At 44.7% G+C, this 15987-nt stretch overlaps 1 protein-coding gene across 1 annotated transcript in view; it reads left to right on the top strand.

The window, feature by feature from the left end:
* The window catches only part of LOC133557816 (dynein axonemal heavy chain 9-like), a 363451-nt gene that overhangs the window by 311044 nt on the left and 36420 nt on the right, over positions 1–15987 (top strand). The gene's annotated exons all lie outside the window — the stretch shown is intronic.

The following is a 15987-nucleotide window of genomic DNA, read 5'->3' as shown; positions in this document are numbered from 1 at the left end:
CAAAGTTGCAAGGACCCTTCGAGGTTACACGGCAAGTGGGTGATGTCGATTATGAGGTTCGCCACTTGGACCGACGCGGGGACACTCAGATTTACCATATTAACCTACTGAAGGCATGGAAGGAGGTGGAGCCTGTTTCCATGGTGACGGTAGTGAGGGAGGAAGAGGAGTTGGGGCCAGAGGTCCCGCGTTCTGGCCCACCCCCTCAGCTTCCCTGTGACGACCAGTTCACATTTGCGCAGAGAGCGTAGGTTGCTGAGTGACAGCGGCGCTACTCTGACGTGTTCTCCTCGTGGCCCGGTCGCACAAATTTCATCCGACATCATATTGAGACCAGCCTGGGGTTTACGGTGCGGTCTCGGCCATATCGGCACCGAACACAGGCGCAAAGTAGTTCAGGAGGATTTAAAAACCATGCTTGAGATGGGGGTGATAGAAGAATCTCACAACGCGTGGTGCAGTCCCGTTGTTCTGGTGGGGAAGAAGGATGGGACTGTGCGGTTCTGTGTGGATTACTGCAGGGTGAATGAACATTCATGTTTTGACGCATACCCAATGCACCGGGTCGACGAGCTCCGGAATCGGCTGGGCATTGCTAAATTTTTCACGACACTGGATTTGACCATGGGCTACTGGCAGATTCCCTTGTCACCAGAGTCCCGTGAAAAAACGGCCTTTTCCACTCCGGATAGTTTGTACCAATTTGTGACACTTTTGTTCGGCTTGTTCGGTGCGCCCGCCACATTCCAGCGTCTCATGGACCACGTGCTGCGGCTGCCTACGTAGATAATGTCATCATCCAGAGTAGCAGCTGGGAACAACACATGTGGCGGGTGGGGGCGGTGCTCGAGTCCTTGAGGCGGGCGGGGCTCACCGCCAACCCGGCGAAGTGCGCGGTTGGTCGGAGGGAGGTACAGTATCTGCAGTACCACTTGGGAGGGGGACAGGTGCGGCCACAAGCAAACAAAACAGCGGCAATCGCGGCCTGTCCACCGACAAAAAAAGAGGTGAGGCAGTTTTTGGGACTGGCGGGATATTACCGCCGGTTCATTCCCTGGTTCGCAGACTTGACCGGCCCGTTGACTGACCTCACCCGATAGGGTGCTCCAGAACTGGTCCAGTGGACGAAGCAGTGCCAGCGGGGATTTGTGAAGGTAAAAACAGCACTCTGCAAGGAGCCGGTGCTGCACATGCCTAATTTTGACAGCCCTTTCTGTCTGCAGGCCAACGCGTCGGGCCGGGGACTGGGGGCGGTGCTGTCACAGCGGGTGGAGGACGTCGACCGCCCCATACTATACCTCCGCCGGAAACTCTCGGACCGGGAGGCAAGGTACAGCACGGTGGACAGGGAGTGCCTTGCCATCCGGTGGGCGGTCGAGGCCCTCCGCTACTACCTGTTGGGGCGCGCCCTCAGTCTCTGCTCAGACCACAAACCGCTCCAGTGGCTCCACAGTATGGACACCAACGCACAGATCACCCGGTGGTACCTTGCAAGCCTACAACTTCCGGGTGGTACACCGGCCGGGTACCCAGATGTCCGTAGTCGACTTCCTCTATCGCCCCTCTACCGGGAAGGAGGGGAAGGGGAGTGGGCGCGGCATGACGGCCTGAGTCAGGCGGTGGAGGCATTTGGAGACGGACGTGGTTCACGCGTTCTCTGCGGGCAGAGTGTGTGCAGGGGCCGGCCATGAAGCAGTAGACAGGTGAGTGGATATCTCAGCTGAAACGAGTTATATAATCACCTGTTCCCTTTATCAGCAGCGTCGGAGACCATGAGAGAGGGGGGATCTGGAGAACGAGAGTCGAGGCCGCCTGAAAGAGCTGAAAAGCCAAAAAGACTTTGCACAATGGATTGTCATTAAACATATTTTAAAACGCTGCGCAAGGGTGTGGTGCTTTCCCTGTGGTCACAGCAAGAACCTGAGACAGAGACACTCCACAGTATGTGAATTTGTACGTACAATATATTTCTCTCTCGGTGTGCAGGAGCCAAAGTACGGCCCCATCTACCCAGAGAGTCCAACCCAAAACAGCAATTGCTGTGCCCAGGAACAAGGGAGGGTAGTAAGCTTGACAGAATATTCTGGTCATGTGTGCTCAGTAAAAGATCATCAATTCCCCTCTAACTCACTGTAATAGCCCACCCACATGGCCAAAGCCACTACTAAGCCAAAGAAATTACAATTTCTCTCTCTTTGACCTTTTCACTGGGCGGTGTGTGCAGCCGCAGTGCCAATTCTCGTTTCCAGGAGCCACAAACATGCACTAAAATAATACATTTCGGATAATTAATAAGCAGTATTTGTAATACCTTTTTGCTAAAAATAATCACCTTCCTTGATCTGTCATATCCGCAGGCTTTTTCTGCATGCTGATGTCAATTGTGTACCTCTGTTAATTCCCATGTAGAGAAGGGGTGTTTTTGTCCATGCACGTGTGTTGTGATGGGTCTGTCTCTCTTGATTATTGACTGTGTTGTTTTTCTTGGGTCTACAGGTCATGAATAGGGAAGGTTTGCATTTCATTCAGCTGTGTTGATCAGAGCAGTACTGTGCAGAATGTTAAATAAAAAACTGCACAAGCGCATGTGTGTATTCCAAGTCTGTGTACACTGTACTTGTGTGCAGGCATGCGTATCGTGGGAGTCAGATCCCGAGGGCACTGCCGCAGTGGCCCTCACTCTCTCCATAGCATGCTGCTGGAAAAAATACAATCCATCCGCCTTGGTTCCATCGGGGGGTTATTGGCATGCTTATTTAAAACTGTCTCTTCTCGCTCAAGATTATAATGCTATTCATGTTTTTTTTTTCATAACCGTGTCTAGAATAATGATCCCAGGAGATAGATGGAGGCTGGAAACACCTGACAAGTTGCGACAATTTAAAGGCAATTTCATTGTCTGGCTTTTTGTCATTAAGTCTGTTAGTGGTTCGCACTAGCTGTTGGCGTCACAAAATGAAATAGGCCACTTGACTGACCGCCTCAACTTAATTACTTTCACCGATTGAATACATGCCGCGTTGCACAAAGTCCCTTTACAATTTAAAAAACGTATTACAAAAGCAATTGATGAGATTTTTTGTATGTATAGTACATAGTGGTGGAACATTTTGAAACCAATTTGAGAGGATGAAACCGTTTTAGTGATGAGGCAACCTTTTGTGTTTCGGGAAACTGAACAAACATCATTTGAAAATCTGTGGTTCAAACAAATACCCATTTGACTTTGGAGCTCTACTGATATACTCCAAAAATGAATATGTGGGACGGGATTACCTAAAAACTTATGTTTTGGTCTTTAAATACCAGACCCAGGTGTTAAACTAATTACTATGGTTCAGCCTTTCTGGAAGGTTAACCTTTTAGTAGGGGTGTAACGGTACGCCAAAATCCCAGTTCAGTGAGTACCTCGGTCATGGCTCGTCTCATTTCTCCCGTCCAAAAGCAGAACCTAGTAACTCACTTCTAGAGATACCCTTGAGATACTAGGTTTTTCTGTTGTATCCACGCCATCATGTGGTAGTTGCTAGGTCCTGCCATGAGCGTAACAGCTTACTTACGGAACAAATTACAATATCGCATACACTAATGTAAAGCATATCACCTAGTAACTCTAAAATTATTATCAGCTCAGTTTTGACCAAAATTGAGTTACTGGGTTTTGCCTTTGGACGGGAGATTTTGGGTACAGTAAGGCCAAAAAATGCAAAACCGATTTTTTGTCTAAACAACGTTAATACATTTTTAAATTTAATATAACAAACAGCAAACTTCCTGCATGTAACTTTCTAACAAATACAATTCACAAATAAATATTGGAAGAAAATATATATGTAAAGCACAAAACGGTTTGTGGGATCATGACAATTTTATATTTGCTTCTGTTTTAGCGCCCCTTCCTCCCTGGTTTTTCATTTTCTGTTGACTTGACACACCTGTCCCTGTTTGTCAATCAGGATGCTTTGTATGCCAATCCTGTCCTTCTTTTTCCAAGTTCACACCTTAGCTGGTTATTGCTTTGCCTTTGTTGTTTTCCTTCTCCTGGCAACAGTGAAGCTTTTGTATTTTTCACCCGTGGAGGTCTGCTCGTCCCATGCCGGTGCTCTTTATTTTATGGTACCTAATTAAATAACCTTCTGATCTGCTCTCTGCCTTCTGTCTGCATCCTGGGATCATGCCAACCGCAACCATGCATTTTCTTAACTAATATAATACACACGGTATAATAATTTACGACAAAAACATTATATTTATACATTAACACTGCTAAATCAAATCCAATATAGATCTATACATTTGCTAAAACAGTTTTCTCAAATACCATATTTTGCTGATTATAAGTCGCTCCGGATTATTCGTCGCACCGGCCGAAAATGCATAATAAAGAAGGAAAAAAACATTTATAAATCGCACTGGAGTATAAGTCGCATTTGTGGGGGAAATGTATTTGATAAAATCCAACACCAAGATTAGACATTTGAAAGGCAATTTAAAATGAATAAAGAATAGTGAACAACAGGCTGAATAAGTGTACGTTATATGACGCATAAATAACCAACTGAGAAGGTGCCTGGTATGTTAACGTAACATATTATGGTAAGAGTCATTCAAATAACTATAACATATAGAACATGCTATACGTTTACCAAACAATCTGTCACTCCTAATCGATAAATCCCATAAAATCTTATTCCTCGATGTTGCTTCTAAACAACTCTGCCAACTCCAAAGGTAAGCGCCGCTTCCTCTTGTCGTTTTCTGCTGCATATTTCACTACGTCCAGCTTATAATCTGCAGTACATGATGTCCTTTTCGGTGCCATTTTTGTTCAGACCTTCTCAGTTTTTATAAGTTACCGCCAATGATGAAATGATCCATTTTAATAGCTACGGCAGTAGCATATAGCATATAGCAGTTAGCATTCCATGACCCACAATGCACTTTTGCCATGACCCTCCCCCGCCGAATTCTTATTGGCTGACGTGTGTGTGACGATTGCTGACGTTTTCTTCATCTCTTTCGCTAATGAGATAAATAATATTATTTGATATTTTACGGCCAAACTATGAAAACTGCGACTTATAGTCCGAAAAATACCGTAGTTGATCGAGCAGCAGAGGAGATGTTCATTAGTTGTATCTAAAAATGTAACCTTGGGAAAAAATAACTTAGGACATTTGGCTGCACATACAACACTTAAGACCTTTAGTAAATCTGTATGAGAAATTAAATTATGAAATGGATTAAGCAAAGAAGTCAAACAATGTACTAATATGATCCAGTTTAAGAGACTGTGTTGACAAAGTACAAAGAATAATAACTGATAAGCACATCTTATTCATCTCATGATGAGAATTACTAATTATATACCTATTTATTGAGTTAAATTATTGTTATTTTTGGAGTTAAATTGTGTACAAGTTGAGAACGGGAAGTGAATTAAATGTGTTAGTAATTGCTGTGAAATGGAAAAGTCGTAAGATCAAAAAAGATTTGCCTCTTCCTACTCTTTTGCGGTAATGTTGTAAAGAGAAACTGGACATATGCGATGTATCCTATTGTAAATGTATGCAAATAAACTTAAACCATAAACCAGTGTTTTTCAACCTTTTTTGAACCAAGACCCATTTCTTGCATTGAAAAAATCCAGAGGCTCACCATCAGCATAAATAATTAAAAAACGAAACTCAGTCGACAGTAAAAAGTTGTTTGATATGACTTTAAACCATAACCAACTACTGTATAGCTCTTGTCTCAAAGTAGCTGTACTGTCACAACCTGTCACATCACATTGTGACTTTTTTGTTTTTTTGCTGTTTTCCTGTGTGTTTTAGTTTGTGTCTTGTGCTCCAATTTTTGTGTTTTTTTCTCTTTTTTTTGGTATTTTCCTGTAGCAGTTACATGTTTTCCTTTGAGCGTTATTTCCAGCATTTATTTTGTTTTAGCAATCAAGAATATTTCAGTTGTTTTCGTCCTTCTTTGTGGGGACATTGTTGATTGTCATGTCATGTATTTTGTGGACGCCGTCTTTGCTCCACAGTAAGTCTTTGCTGTCGTCCAGGATTCTGTTTTTGTTTACTCTGTAGCCAGTTTAGTTTTAGTTGCATTCTGTATAGCCTTTCCTGAGATTCAATGCCTTTTCTTAGGGGCACTCACCTTCTGTTTATTTTTGGTTAAAGCAATAGACACCTGCAGCACGGTGCAAGAGGTAGTGCGTCTGCCTCACAATACGAAGGTCCTGAGTAGTCCTGGGTTCAATCCAAGGGCTCGGGATCTTTCTGTGTGCAGTTTGCATGTTCTTCCCATGACTGCATGGGTTCCCTCCGGGTACTCCGGCTTTCTCCCACTTCCAAAGACATGCACCTGGGGATAGGTTGATTGGCAACACTAAATTGGCCCTAGTGTGTGAATGTGAGTGTGAATGTTGTCTGTCTATCTGTGTTGGCCCTGTGATGAGGTGGCAAATTGTCTAGGGTGTACATCGCCTTCCGCCCGATTGTAGCTGAGATAGGCACCAGCGCCCACCCGCAACCACAAAGGGAATAAGCGGTAGGAAATGGATGGATGGAGGGCATTAGACACCTTTTGTTTCCGACATCTACAAAGCAATTAGCTACCAGCTGCCACCTACTGATATGGAAGAGTATTACAAACCCCGTTTCCATATGAGTTGGGAAATTGTGTTAAGATTTAAATATAAACGTAATACAATGATTTGCAAATCCTTTTCAACCCATATTTAGTTGAATGCACTACAAAGACAAGATATTTGATGTTCAGACTCAAACTTTTTTCGCAAATAATAATCAATTTTGAATTTTATGGCTGCAACATGTGCCAAAGTAGTTGGGAAAGGGCATGTTCACCACTCTGTCAAATCACCTTTTCTTTTAACAACACTCAATAAGCATTTGGGAACTGAAAAAACTAATTGTTGAAGCTTTGAAAGTGGAATTCTTTCCCATTCATGTTTTATGTAGAGCTTCAGTCGTTCAACAGTCCGGGTTCTCCGCTGTCGCATTTTACGCTTCATAATGCGCCACACATTTTTGATGGGAGACAAGTCTGGACTGCAGGTGGGCCAGGAAAGTACCCGCACTCTTTTACTACGAAACCACGCTGTTGTAACACGTGGCTTAGCATTGTCTTGCTGAAATAAGCAGGGGCGTCCATGATAACGTTGCTTGAATGACAACATATGTTGCTCCAAATCCTGTATGTGCCTTTCAGCATTAATGGTTTCTTCACAGATGTGTAAGTTACCCATGCCTTGGGCACTAATACACCCCCATACCATCACAGATGCTGGCTTTCTAACTTTGCGCCTATAACAATCCGGATGTTAATTTTCTCTTTGTTCCGCAGGACACCACATCCACATTTTCCAAATATAATTTTTTAATGTTGACTCATCAGACCACCGAACACTTTTCCACTTTGCATCAGTCCATCTTAGATGAGCTCCGGCTCAGAGAAGCTGGCGACTTTTCTGGGTGTTGTTGTAAATGGTTTGGCTTTGCATAGTAGAGTTTTAACTTGCACTTACAGATGTAGCGACCAACTGTAGTTACTGACAGGGGTTTTATGAAGTGTTCCTGAGCCCATGTGGTGATATCCTCTACACACTGATTTGTGCAGTACCGCCTGAGGGATCAAAGGTCCGTAATATCATCGCTTACGTGCAGTGATTTCTCCAAATTCTCTGAACCTTTTGATGATTTTACGGACCGTAGATGGTAAAATCCCTAAATTCCTTGCAATAGCTCGTTGAGAAATGTTGTTCTAAAACTGTTCGACAATTTGCTTTCAAAGTGGTGACCCTCACGCCACCCTTATTTGTGAATTACTTCGCATTTCATGGAAGCTGCTTTTATACCCAATCATGGCACCCACCTGTTCCCAATTAGCCTGCACACCTGTGGGATGTTCCAAATAAGTGTTTGATGAGTATTTCTCAACTTTATCAGTATTTATTGCCACTTTTCCCAACTTCTTTGTCACGTGTTGCAGGCATCAAATTCTAAAGTTAATGATTATTTGCAACAAAAAAAATATTTATCAGTTTGAACATCAAATATGTTGTCTTTGTAGCATATTCAACTGAATATGGGTTGAAAATTATTTGCAAATCATTGTATTCCGTTTATATTTACATCTTACACAATTTCCCAACTCATTTGGAAACGGGGTCTGTACATGGTTACTCTGCCGAGCGCTAGACACCACCGACCACTCAACAACAACACATCATTTGCAGACTATAATTACTGGTTTGCAAAAATGTTTTTACCCCAAATAAGTGAAATTAGATTATGTCCCACGGCACACCTGACTGTATCTCACGGCACTAGTGTGCCGCGGCACAGTGGTTAAAAAACACTGCCATAAACCTTACTCTAGTGTGCCTATTGGAAATATTTTTCGACCATAAACCATACTCGAGTATTCATGTTGGAAAAATACACAAACCTACAGATAGGTGGCAGCAGTGCTCAATCTAAACAACAGGCTCCTCCGATTCTACCCACTAGAAGGAGTGAGTACACAGCAACAAATGTGTACAGAGGGATGGGGGTGGAAAAAGTTGTCGTTTTCAGCAGCATACATAAAGAATGTAACTCACACAGGGTGTTCAACTGATGAATAAATACATATCAAGTTCTCAGAGAAGACGATCAAATTTAACTATCAAGAAGAGGAAGTAAAAGTCATAACAAGGTTTCTGGATGTCGGTGGTTCCCAAACTTGTTTTCTGCCATGCCTCCCCTTGGAACATAAGAATGGCTGTGGGCCCCATGGCACATAACCCCTATAAAAATGGGACCCATTACCTCCCTGCTTAGCACTCAGCATCAAGGGTTGGATATGAGGGTTAAATCACCAAAATGATTCCCACTGCTGCTTACTACTTACTTACAGGGGGTGGAACAAGGGGATGGGTCAAATGCAGAGGGTAATCCCACCTTACTTTGTGTGTGTGACTATCAGTGGTACTTTAACTTTAACTTAATTACGTCCGACAATCGCCAATGTCGTTCTATTACGTGCAGCAAAATAGCGTAGGATTATACGAGAGCTCGCAAAGCTGCGCTTATAAATGTGATAAAGTAAACACTGCGGAACGTCTCGAGCTTTGCCGTCCATCAATACCAGCAGACGGGCCTTTCTGTGACACCACTGACTTGACTTGACTTGACTTGTGAAAAAGGCGACAGTTTTGCTTTGCAGTAGAACGGTGTAGAGGTCGTTCCCTACCCGTTCCGCAGATACTTAAGATATGACTTTAAGGTTTTACTACTTACGTATAAAATACTACACGGTCTAGCTCCAGCCTATCTTGCCGATTGTATTGTACCATATGTCCCGGCAAGAAATCTGCATTCAAAGGACTCCGGCTTATTAGTGATTACAAAAGCCCAAAAAAAGTCTGCGGGCTATAGAGCGTTTTCATTTGGGGCTCCAGTACTCTGGAATGCCCTCCCGGTAACAGTTCGAGATGCCACCTCAGTAGAAGCATTTAAGTCTCACCTTAAAACTCATTTGTATGCTCTAGCCTTTAAATAGACTCCCTTTTTAGACCAGTTGATCTGCCGTTTCTTTTCTTTTACTCCTATGTCCCACTCTCCCTTGTGGAGGGGGTCCGGTCCGATCCGGTGGCCATGGATGACGTACTGGCTGTCCAGAGTCGAAACCCAGGATGAACCGCTCGTCCAGCGTCGGGACCCAGGATGGACCGCTCGCCTGTGTATCGGCTTGGGACATCTCTGCGCTGCTGATCCGCCTCCGCTTGGGATGGTTTCCTGCTGGCTCCGCTGTGAGCGGGACTCTCTTTGCTGTGTTGGATCTGCTTTGGACAGGACTCCTGCGGCTGTGTTGGATCCATTAGGGATTGAACTTTCACAGTATCATGTTAGACCCGCTCGACATCCATTACTTTCGTCCCCTCCAATGTTCTCACAGTCATCATTGTCACCGACGTCCCACTGGGTGCGAGTTTTCCTTGCCCTTATGTGGGCCTATTGAGAATGTTGTAGTGGTTTGTGTTGTGGTTTGTGCAAGCCTTTGAGACACTAGTGATTTAAGGGTATATAAGTAAACATTGATTGATTGATTTATTGATACCACTTCACAAGAGTCAGTTGTGCCGTTTTACCAAGTTTTAATCACCACGTGATTTAGTAAACACTCCTCCAGTACAATCTTTGCAGATGCTGTCTCTGGTTTCTCGCACCCCTTCTTCCCCAATGGCTGCTCACTGTTAAAGACAACAGCTAATTAGATTAACACGTACCACCAGCGAAATCTAATCACCTGCCAGCTGCGTTTCGCCATCCCGCACATGCCCCGCCCCTAGTCGATGGCGCTCCGCCCTCAACACCATCGACTGAGACATTGACCTTTTGCTCCTGCATTGCGCTGATCACAACCTCCCTCCACAAACGGCTTTTATCTTTTTGTAGCAAGCAACAACACAACAGTAGCATTGTCCCTGGCGAGCGATGTAGACACACACAAGTCCCACGATGGAAACAAGCCTTTTTGTTCCATCCATTTGCCTTTTTAAAGCATCACATGGATTTAATTCTTTAAGATGTCAATAAACTTCTCAATCAATCAAACCAAGCCCCTGCCTTCGCGTCCTCCGTATCAGCTGGCATTTGACACAGGACCTAGGGCCGGGCCGATTGTACAAAATCAATAAATATGGTAATAGACACATACTCGGAAGAAACCGGAAATTATGAAGCAATATTTCTTTCATAAAGTCACTCGCACTTTGTTGAAGCCCGCTAACGGGAAACGGTAAGTGCCGCAGAGCAATGAGAGGGACACGCTAACAGCCAATCACGTAACAGTATCAACTATCGAATGTTACACCTTTCCTTCTGTTTGGCTTCGAGTCCCAGACCGTAGTCGAGGAGCTCAGGAGAGACGTTCCCTCCATGATTAATGTGTTCGTCGGGGGTAATAAAACCCTTCACATTACCCGACAATGGGTCCGCTAAGTTCTGCTTTCAGGTCGGAGTGATGAGGCTGCCGACTCGTGACAATTTGGTCACTTTATTTTTTTTTCTGCAGAACACAACTGGACACATTCGACATGTCACCATTCGCCACACACACACACACACAACTCGCATAACACTAGTGTGATTGCTCCGTCTTTCTGTCTTGCTGTGGATTCTCTGCATGGAGTAAGAAGAAAAAATTTAATATCTTTATATATAACCTCAATAACAAAAACCTGTCTTTAGTTTTGTTGGTTTTAATGCAGACGCGCGGTAATAACTTGACACTTTTAATGTGTCCGTTTAACGAGTAGCTTCCCAAACTACTGTGTAGTGTTCAATAGCTTGTACACTACTGCTATCTAGTGTCTCAAATCTGCAACTACCTTCAAATCTACTTTAGTTATCTTATTAACTATTATTCTAACTGGCTACCAGACACCTTCTCACCTGATCAATAGCACCCCTTGGTAAGTTGGAAATGGTTTTACTGTATTTACTGGCAGGCTTAAATAAGTCATAAAAAGCATCAATAAATATCGATATCGATCAATATAAGAAACGTATCTAGTTTTCCTTACAGGACCCCATATACACACATAAAAGCTGCCTGGGATATGCCTGTATAAGATTCTTTAATTTTGGACCTCCAGAATCAGCATTTGAGTTAACAAGGTGAAATTACGTCTGAAAACCTTTGACAAGTTGACTTCGTGTTCATCCCCGCCCATTTTGACGTTGTAAATGTAAAATAGATTGAGTTTAATTTATTTACAAGTTAGTAAAATGCATAAAAAAAGGATTGAGCTGCGGTGAAAAGTGCAGTTTCTCTTCAGGTATCGTTGTCAAGTAATAACACTGGAGGACGAAGCTAAACATGGTACACCCAGAAAGCAAGCGAAGGGCAGGCATGCTAATAGCTAAGCTAGCTTGAAACAACGCGGACAAATAAGTGCTTAGTTAATTTAAAGACATCTAAGAGAGGATAATATAACAACTGTTAGTGTATCAGCATTGTCAGTACACGACATGTAAGAAGGCGGATCGAACTATAAATGGGTGGTGTCGATACCAGAGGTAGTATCAGTATTTAATCGACACACAAGAAAATATGTTTTCTCAATAATTGTGTTGTAGTTGTTCTTGTTTACCAACTCAGGAAATAATTCCTTGAACACAAAGACTTTGGGGGCAAAAAAAGATATTTAAATTTGTATTAGCTTTGATTTAGTTATTTTGTATGTTTGACTTTGTTTTGCTCAACCAGTTTTGTATGTAATAAACAGGAATGAGGAACTCCTGTAGTTTAAATATTGTGTTGATATTGTTGTACCGTCTAAAAATAAATGAATGGAAAAATCAATATCAATCATCGAATAGTCGACTATTTCGAGACAGCCCTAGTTATATTCATAACATCTCATTAACATAGAATAATTTTACTTTTAAATTATGTCGAGGGTCTTCAAATTGGACACATTTTCACCGGAAAGGCTGAGTCTTTCCAAACAGGAAACTTTGACAGGGAAGGGTGATGAAGCTCTGGCTTATCTCCTTGACACATTTACTTGCCATTACTTTTGCTCGCCATAGGCTGTGCTGCACTCTATTATTTGAGTTGACACGAGGCAATATCCACTAGAGATGCGCAAATAGGCAATTATATCATCCGCAACCGCATCACTAAAGTCGTCATCCACCCGCCACCCACCCGAACCAACATTTCATCAAAGCTACACCCACCCGCCCGATGTTATATATCTAATATAGACGATGCAAGGCATTAGTTAGGTTAGACAGTGTAACTCCCTCCAAATAGCACAGACACAATGGCTTTCTTGAACTGATTTATTTGAAGGCTTCCTTTCCCTTGTCACGTCTGTAAATCTGGTTTTATGTTTGATCATGTTTTGTTTTGTTTTCTGGACTCTTGTTTTGTTTTTTCACTTCCTGTTTTGTTTTGTTACCATGACAACTCATTGCTTTTCACCTTGCCCTCCTAGTCACGCCCATGCCCTCAGTCCTGCACCTGTTCCTAATTATCACAGCCACTATTTAAGTCAATTTCTTCCTGTCCATCAGTCTGGGAACATTAACTTTCATTACCCAGACCGTTCTAACTTTCATTGTAATCTACGACCTTTGCTGCTCATTCTCCATGCCCACGATCACCTGCCACGCACCTTGCTATTCTTGCCTCCTGTTTTTGTTGTCACAGTAAGTGTTTTGTTTTAGTTGTTTATAGTCATGCCATCGTGCTGTTTCTGTTCCTTCATGCCAATCGAGCAAGTGTTTTTGTTTTCTGTTTATATTTTGTAGCCAAGTTTTATACCTCCTTGTGAGCGCCCTTAGTTTGCTTATTTTTCTGTTTAGTATATAAATAAAGTATCATGTACCTGAATTCATGCCTGGCTCGTCCCATATTCCCTCTGCGTCAAAGGAGCACAAACAATCCAAGTCCTAGCTTGACAGAATGTTCCCAGCAAAAGCGCTCCTTCGCGGGAGATTTGGACAAGGCTTCGCGCTATGGAGGAGGAAACGCTCCGCTATTCCTCCATGGGTCTCAAAGAGATGATGTGGGGGCCAAATGGAAGACCGGTGCCATTGGAGTCCATTTTGTCCGAAGATGACGCCATGCCGTCTTCCCGGAAGCGTCGCCCTCGACGGATGACATCGGGGAAGGCTTCCAGGTGCGGACAGGAAGCGCCGCGCCAGCAAGCTCCGCCCAGTCCGGGCGGGCAATGGACCGCAGGTTGCTCAGACTCTCCAGGACATCGTCACGCCACCGTCAACAGACATCACAGACCAGGATTTTTTTTTCAAATCTTTCACAGTTAATCACCCACCTCCATCAGAAGACCCATACCCCATAGCAATGACAAATCATTACCAAAAAATGATTTTGAACATTAGAGCACATGAATCACAACCATCCAAAGTTCATGCCACGCCCCCCAGGACTCCAGCCCCCCCAAGCCACAATTTTGTTTTCTAACCAAACCAAAACAATTAAAGAAAAACAGAAATATGGACAATATAAAGAGGAAGATTCTGTCCTCCTCCTCACCGCCCTCTGCCCCCCCCCCAAAAGACTGTTCCAGATCATGATGAAAGTGTCTGGCAGCCACTCCTTGAGGGGGGGGCTGGGGCTGGGAGCTTGTGGGTTGGTTCTGCCCGGTGCGGTTCCAAGCCACAGCGACCATCACGTCCCCCACCTCCAGTTTTTCGGCCGATTAAGCCGCAGCTTCCAGCTCCAAGACCAAGTCCACGTCCAGCTCCAAGACCAAGTCCACGTCCAGCTCCAAGTCCACGTCAAAGTCCAAGTCCACGCCAAAGTCCAAGTCCAGCACCAAGTCCAAGACCAAGTCCGATGCTAGCACCAAGTCCAGGTCCACGGCTAGCTCCAAGTTCAGATCTGATGCTAGCACCAAGTTCAAGTCCAAGTCCAAGGCTAGCACCACGACCTGCTCCACGGCTAGCTCCACAACCAAGTCCACGGCTAGCACCGAGGCCAAGTCCAAGGCTAACACCACGACCTGCTCCACGTCCACGTCAAAGTCCACGTCAAAGTCCACGTCAAAGTCCACCTCCACGTCAACCTCCACGTCAAAGTCCAAGTCCACGTAGCCAAGCGCCGCCAGTGTCAGCTCCACGTCGCCAAGCGCCGGCAGTGTCAGCTCCATGCAGCCAAGCGCCGCCAGTGTCAGCTCCACGTATCCAAACTCCGCCAGTGGCAGCTCCACGTCGCCAAGCGCCGCCAGTGGCCGCTCCACATCGCCAAGCGCCGCCAGTGGCAGCTCCACGTCGACCGCCAAGCCCAAGTCCAAGTCGACCGCCAAGTCCAAGTCGACCGCCAAGCCCAAGTCCACGCCGACCGCCAAGCCCAAGTCCAAGTCAACCGCCAAGCCCAATTTCACGCCGACCGCCAAGTCCAAGTCGACCGCCAAGCCCAAGTCCACGCCGACCGCCAACGCCTGCCACGATGACGACGCGCCCGCCCTCTTGTTGGCCACGGATGTGGCTGCTATGTGGGCGTCCACCACGCCTAGGATGTCGACCTCCTCGTCGGCCACGCCAAGGGGGTCGGTCACGGATGTGGCCGTTCCCGGGTCGCCCACCTCGGTCCTCTACGCGTCGCCGCTACCTGACTCTGCCCCGATGGATACGGGGACACGTGGTTTGGCGATCCACCGCCATGTCCCTCTCCCACCCTCCCATGACTCTAGATCATTGTGGGACATCTGGAAGCTGTCCTTAATGGGGGGGCTCTGTCACGTCTGTAAATCTGGTTTTATGTTTGATCATGTTTTGTTTTGTTTTCTGGACTCTTGTTCCCTTTTTTCACTTCCTGGTTTGTTTTGTTACCATGACAACTTATTGCTTTTCACCTTGCCCTCTTAGTCACGCCCATGCCCTCAGTCCCGCACCTGTTCCTAATTATCACAGCCACTATTTAAGTCAATTTCTTTCTGTCCATCAGTCTGGGAACATTAACTTTCATTACCCGTGCCGTTCTAACTTTCATTGTAATCTACGACCTTTGCTGCTCATTCTCCATGCCCACGATCACCTGCCACGCACCTTGCTATTCTTGCTTCCTGTTTTTGTTGTCACAGTAAGTGTTTTGTTTTAGTTGTTTATAGTCATGCCATCGTGATGTTTCTGTTCATAGTTCATTCATGCCAATCGAGCAAGTGTTTTTGTTTCCTGTTTATATTTTGTAGCCACGTTTTATACCTCCTTGTGAGCGCCCTTAGTTTGCTTATTTTTCTGTTTAGTGTATAAATAAAGAATCATGTACCTGAATGCACGCCTGGCTCGTCCCATATTCCCTCTGCGTCGAAGGAGCACAAACAATCCAAGTCCTAGCTTGACATCCCTGCAAATTCACCGTGAAAACTGGAACTGTAACATTTTACCAAGTAAAATACCAACAAATGACAAATACCTGGTTGGCCACACCCGGAAGTAGCTTCCT

Source organism: Nerophis ophidion, linkage group LG08, assembly GCF_033978795.1.
Source record: "Nerophis ophidion isolate RoL-2023_Sa linkage group LG08, RoL_Noph_v1.0, whole genome shotgun sequence".
Classification (NCBI taxonomy): Eukaryota; Metazoa; Chordata; class Actinopteri; order Syngnathiformes; family Syngnathidae; genus Nerophis; species Nerophis ophidion.
The sequence above is the reverse complement of the archived record's forward strand: the minus strand, read 5'-3'. Positions and strand labels throughout refer to the sequence as shown.